This window comes from Ochotona curzoniae, unplaced genomic scaffold (genome assembly GCF_017591425.1).
Source record: "Ochotona curzoniae isolate NIBS_2020 unplaced genomic scaffold, NIBS_Ocur_1.0 contig_1071, whole genome shotgun sequence".
Classification (NCBI taxonomy): Eukaryota; Metazoa; Chordata; class Mammalia; order Lagomorpha; family Ochotonidae; genus Ochotona; species Ochotona curzoniae.
The window spans coordinates 11,735,386-11,741,905 of record NW_024464939.1 but is presented as its reverse complement, the minus strand read 5'-3'; the positions used below and the strand labels follow the sequence as shown (position 1 = coordinate 11,741,905).

Genomic DNA, 6,520 nt, shown 5'->3' with positions numbered 1-6,520 from the left:
ACTGTGGACAGTGAGCGTGAAATGGGGTAGTGAGCTGGGCTAGATATGACTACAGTGCCCCTAGGTCTGGGGTGTGTCAGACTGAGTTAAACTTATTGGTGCTTGTGAGAATCTGGGTAGATACAGGATGGGCTGGGCTAGGTTTCAGCATGCAAGAGCTGTGTCTGGAGTGGACCAGGTGTGGCTGGGCTGTAGTACCCAACAGTCAGAACTGGAATGGGTGTGGGACGGTTGGGCAAGGTCACTGTTCCTGCTAGGACAGAAGGTAGACTAAAGTCAGACTGGGCCAAGGATCCACCAGTGTGCACAAGATCTGGCCACTAGGAGGAAACATTATGGAGGAGCTTGGGGAACTCTTTTGTCAGGATACAGTCCCTGCAGGTGAGAGCAAGAACCAAGACTGGGGGCAGCCCAGACCAGTGTGGTTCAGGTCTGGAGGTGGGCAAGGTTGGGTCGGTTCATAACACCCACTGGGAGATCAAAGAACCAGGATGGTTCAGGTCAGGCCGCAACACCAGTCAGTTCACATTAGAGTCAGGACCGGGGTCTGGCTGAACTGGGCTCACCAGCATGAGCTGGAACTGGGGCAGACTGGGCCAGGCCAGGCTATAGCACCTGCTGGCAAATGTTGAGGTGAGGTGGGCCATGCCAGACTAGGCTGTAGCAGCCACCTGCACAGATGAGACCCATGATGGGGGTGGGAGTGGGGTAAACCTGTTAGGGGGACTATGGGGAGCTTGTTGCTGGACTACTGCTCCCACTGGTGAGCATGATAACTGGGATCAGGGGCAAACTAGGATGGGTAGAGAGATACGACATCTGTTGACCTGTATGTGAGCTGAGTTAGGGGAGAGTCAGGCTGGGCTAACCGACTGTACCCACTGGTGCATACATAAGGCAGAGTAGGTGCAGGCTGGCTGGGCTATGCCACATCAGCTGGCAAGCACTGGGACTGGGGGGCAAATACTGTCAAGTAAGACTGCAGAACCATCTGGAGAGTGCAAGATCTGAGGCTGGGAATGGACCAGTTAAGGAAACTGTGTGTACCTCTCTGATGGGTTGCAACTCTCACTGGTAAGCATAAAAACAAGGGCTAGGGGTAGGCCTGGCTAGACAGGTGGTGGTACCTACCAGCATGAGTGTGAGCTCAAAAGTGGAGTCAGTTGAGTTGAACTAGGCTTCAACACCCAATTATGTGTATGAGAGCTGAATGGGATATGGGGCAGACTGAACCAGGTTGCTGCACACACTGGTAAGCACAGGAACTAGGGCTGGGGACAGGCCTAGTGGGGGTTTTTGTGGAGTATCCCCAACTAGGTTGCAGTTTCTGCTGGTGTACATGAAGGCCTAGTGCATGGTGGGCAGGGTTGGGCTGGGCTGCAGTATTCACTGGTTTATGTAAGAGATGGGACTGAAGGTTTCTCTGGGGATCTCCCAACTGAACGACTGGACTCAACTCCAACCATGGGGAGAATTGGAGGAATCTGTGGTCTGGCCCTGGAGTGCATGTGTCAGAGCTAGGCTTCCTCAGTGGCTTAATGGAACAGAGGACAGCATACCAGATGCACTTGGAGGATATGGCAGTCCATTGGAGCCTGAAGAGGGCATCTTGTACCATAACAGAGGAAGGAGCGAGGAACAAATTGATCAACTGCCCAGGCCAAGCACTGGCAGCTAATATCTGGGCAAGCGAAGACTCTAAGGTTAATTATGTCAGTCAATGGACCTTGGAAGGATTTCCTCATCCTTGGACGGGCGAGATAAACATCATTTCAGAACTATCAATACCACTTGAGCAGAACCCTTAGAGCATGCTCCACATTGGAACCCTGGGATGACATCGGATAGCTGTTCCCCATCCCAGGGTAAGCAGATAGCTGGGAGGATGGGTGCAGCTTCTCCCTTTATCTTACCCCTTCCCCCAGACACAGGAAGAAGAAAAAGAAAATTTGGAAACAATAGTCTCACCCACTTTCCCCTATTCCTCGACCCTTCCCACCCTAATCAACTCTGTAAACAACATAAAAAAATAAAATTAAAAGGTATAAAGATATATATATAGTAATAACTATTACTATAAAAGAAAAAATAAGATTTATTACTACAAATTTCCCATTATTTCTTAATTAGTGGACATAAACTAACCATTAATTAACTTTATAATGAAGAAACTTGGCAAACATCAGATTAACCAGTGATCAATGTTAACATCATCAATAATGTGATAGAGTTTATAGTCCTGATAATGTAATGAGAAAAATACAGCATTGAATAAACATTAGACTAGTCCAAACTGGAAGATGATTAAATGGTTCCTAGGCTGTGCACTTAAAAACATGACAAGTTAACTATTATGGATTGAACAGGATTTGGCTCACCAAACTCAGCATTTAAACCTCAAAGTCTTATGCTAATGGTCAATGGATTAATGCTAATGGCTGATGGATTAATGTGGAGGCTTGGACCAATTATGCTGCGTGGAACTGAGGCCTTGGTGCAAGGGTTTGATTGGAACTCTTGGGATGTGCTGATGGGTTGAACGGGAGAGAGTTGGGATGGTTGAAGGAAAAAGAAATGAAGCTTTTGGCAGAAGTCATTCAGAACATAGGAATAGCTGGTGACAACATGGAATTCCACAGAGACTGGAGAAAGCTCGGGTTTGGAGACAAGAAAGTGGAGAAAACAAAGAACTCTGATGTTGACATGTGAAAACTGAATGACATTATAGTGGGCATGATCAGCGGGTGGTTGAAGGTTTCCTGGGAGGTGGGGAGGATGAGAGGACTATCTTGCTCGGTGACATAGATTCAGAAATCATCAAAAACATGGATGTCACTTAAAACCAAAGGATTCCACGCCAGCGCCGGCCACCAATTGGCCGCAGCCAGGGCAGGCGGCTCTCCGGGGAGCGGCTGCTCAGGGTTACCGGTGCAAGGCCAGAGCCGCGGACGTCGTCGGCCTTCAGAATCTTCGTATGCCCGGCAGAGAATTTTGTGGAAAATAGCAACTGTGTGTCTAAAGGATCTCCTCACCTGACGTTACACAGCACAATGAAGAACCAGGACAAAAAGAACGGAGCTGCCACACAGGCCAACCCCCAAAGCGGCCCGGGAGAGCGTGAAGCCACCTAAGCTGGAGGCCAAGGGCGGCCCGGCCGGACAGACAGAAGCCGAAGGGGCTCAAGCCAAGACTGACTGCCCAGCCCGGGGCCCTCTGCGACGTCTCAGAGGAGCTGAGCCGCCAGCTGGAGGACATTCTGAGTACACACTGTGTGGGCAACAACCAGGGGAGCCCCGGGGAGCACCCCCCCAACCCGAAGAAGCTGAGAAATCTATGCAGCCAGAACAGGGAGCCGGAGCCAGGCACCCCAGTCAGTAGTCAATGGCGAGAAGGAGACCTCCAAGGTGGAGCCAGGCCCGGAAGAGATCTGCACGAGTGAGGAAGTGAGAGACCAAGACCACTGAAGGCCACAGGAAAAGAAGAAAGCCAAGGGCCTGGGAAAGGAGATCACGTTGTTGATGCAGGCGTTGAACACCCTGAGCATGCCGGAGGAGAAGCTGACCGCGTTATGCAAGAAATATGCTGAACTGCTTGAGGCGCACCGGAACTCACAGAAGCAGATGAGGTTCCTGCAGAAGAAGCAGAGCCAGCTGGTACAGGAGAAGGACCACCTGCGGGGCGAGCACAGCAAGGCCGTACTGGCAAGCTGCAAGCTCGAGAACCTGTGCCGGGAACTGCAGCGGCACAACCGCGCCCTCCGGGAAGAAGGTATGCAGCGAGCCCGAGAGGAGGAGAAGAAGCGCAAGGAGGTGACTTCACACTTTCAAATGACCCTCAATGACATCCAGCTGCAGATGGAGCAGCACAATGAGCACAACTCCAAGTTGCGCCAGGAAAACATGGAGCTGGCCGAGCGGCTCAAGAAGCTGATTGAACAGTATGAGCTACAAGAAGAGCATATTGACAAAGTCTTCAAACACAAGGATTTGCAGCAGCTGCTGGTGGACACCAAGCTCCAGCAGGCCCAGGAGATGCTGATGGAGGCAGAAGAGCGGCACCAGCGGGAGAAGGACTTTCTCCTGAAAGAAGCACTGGAGTCACAGAGGATGTGTGAGCTGATGAAGCAGCAGGAGACACACCTGAGGCAGCAGCTTGCCCTATACACAGAGAAATTTGAGGAGTTCCAGAATGCCACATTCAAACAGGAGATGGAAAAGATGGCTAAGAAGATCAAGAAGCTGGAGAAAGAGACCACCATGTACCGGTCCCGGTGGGAGAGCAGCAACAAGGCACTGCTTGAGATGGCCGAGGAGAAAACCCTCCGGGACAAAGAGCTGGAAGACCTGCAGGTGAAAATCCAGCGGCTAGAGAAGCTGTGCCGGGCCCTACAGACAGAGCGCAATGACCTCAACAAGAGGGTGCAGGACATAGCGTCAGTGGCCAGGTCCCCCTCGGTGACAGCGGTCCTGAGCGGAGGCTGGAGACACCCACCACCTCCAAGGAGCAGGGTGCCGAGGTGCCTGGGACGCAAGTACCCACCTCCCAAAGGGCCACAGAAGCTCCTTGCTGCACAGGAGTACCAAGCACAGAAGCATCAGGCCAAACAGTGCCCCAGGAGCCCACCTCTACCACCGCCTAGAGGGCGTGGTGCTTGGGGCATGCTGGAAGGGGAGCAGGCAGCCCAGCCCGACCTGGTCCATCCACGGCTCCCACCTTATCATTTCAGTGCTCAGGCCACGCTGGCCTGGCCTGGCCTGGCTGACACCTGACCCAGCTGGCACCTGACCCTTGGCAGTTTGGGATTTTGTGGGTCAGTTTTATATACATTTGACACACATGCAAGGCCTCATGCACTTATGTCTGAAAGTGTGCCATGGACTTGCGTTGAAGATGACAGTATGGACAGATGAAGCCAGCAGCTCCCTGGTAAGCTAAAGATTTCTCGTGAGGAGGTGCCATCTGCAGCTGTCATTACCATGAGCTGGCAGGACAAGTTCCTCAAGCATTGCCCTGCCTGCTTCAAGGCTGAGACCCCTGCTGGCTGTCTAAAGCTCGGAACAGGTGACACATAGCCGGCCCCTGCCTGCACTTCTCTCTGAGCCAGATAGGGCTGGGGCGGCTGGGCTCCTTGGCTGGCCTGACTCAGAGAAACGTCCCCATGGCAGGAACCTGGAGCTGAGGATGGAGCTGCCTTCCTGCCTTGGAGAAAGGACGAGAATGTGTGTGGTGGGTTCACTGGTTGCTGATTGGGAGCCCCTAGGGCACTGCTTCCCCTGCCCGCTGGGATTGCCAGGACCAGGCCGACGATGCTTCTCAGTAGCCTTATTGTTCACAGGTGCTTCTCCAGCCTGCACAAAGGAGTGATGAGATCATCCAAAGGATTCTTTCTGAAGGGGTTTTCAATTTTGTTTTATTTCGTAGCACATGATGGTTTCTATTCAGGAGCCTTGAAGGAAGGAAGGGGGATGCTGTAGCAGTGGTCCCTGGATGCCTGGCCTCCAGTGTCCTACACCCCTCCCGGTCCCTCTCTGCCATGATGGTGCTGAGGTTTCTGTTTGGTGAGATCAGATTGTTCAGAGAAGAGGCCTCCAATGGCTTTTCTGCAAAAAACAAACAAACAAACACCAAAGGATTGGATGAGATCATTCAGGAAGAAAGTATAAGTACGAAAGAGGGGTGAGCCCGAATTATGGAAAGAGTGGGATAGTGAAAGGGGATTATGCCTTCCTGGGCCCCAGGGACTGCTTCAGCAGGAAGTTAAAGTCAGGAGTCAGGACTGGCAATCAAACCCAGATATTCCTGCTATTTAAAAAAAAAATTTGTGACCATGACTACATCATATTTCATATAAATGGGAATGATTCAGTTGTGAAAGAAGAAAACTGATGGTATGCGAGGGATCAACAGCATGAGTCATAGAGAATGTGAAAAGGACAAACCCAAGTAAAGATACCAGGCTATGTAAGGGGAGTTAGTTTGTGCCTGACAAGTATTTGTTGAAACGTTTAGGTTGCATCTAATTTGTCATCTTTAACAATGCTGCTTTGATATACTTGTATACTCATATACGTATAGGTATGTGACACTGAAGGATAAATTCTAAGTAAATTTCTTGTTTAAAAGATACGGTTATTTTAAATTTTATTAGATATTGGAATTCTGCCTTCAGTATGTCTCATTTCAAGAATCTAAAAGTTGGACCCGGCGCGGTGGCGCAGTGGTTAAGGTCCTCGCCTTGCACACCCGGGATCCCATATGGGCGCCGGTTCTAATCCCGGCAGCCCTGCTTCCCTTCCAGCTCCCTGCTTGTGGCCTGGGAAAGCAGTCGAGGACGGCCCAAAGCTTTGGGACCCTGCACCCGCGTGGGAGACCCGGAACAGGCTCCTGGCTTCGGATCGGCATAGCATCGACTGTTGCGCTCACTTGGGGAGTGAATCAGTGGACGGAAGATCTTCCTCTCTGTCTCTCCTCCTTGCTGTATATCTGCCTTTCCAATGAAAAAATAATAAAAATAAATCTT

The 6,520-nt window shown here is 51.1% G+C and overlaps 1 pseudogene; it reads left to right on the top strand.

The window, feature by feature from the left end:
- The first annotated feature begins 3,050 nt into the window (after positions 1-3,050).
- Positions 3,051-4,938, top strand: LOC121166341 (annotated as a pseudogene).
- The last annotated feature ends 1,582 nt before the right edge of the window (positions 4,939-6,520 follow it).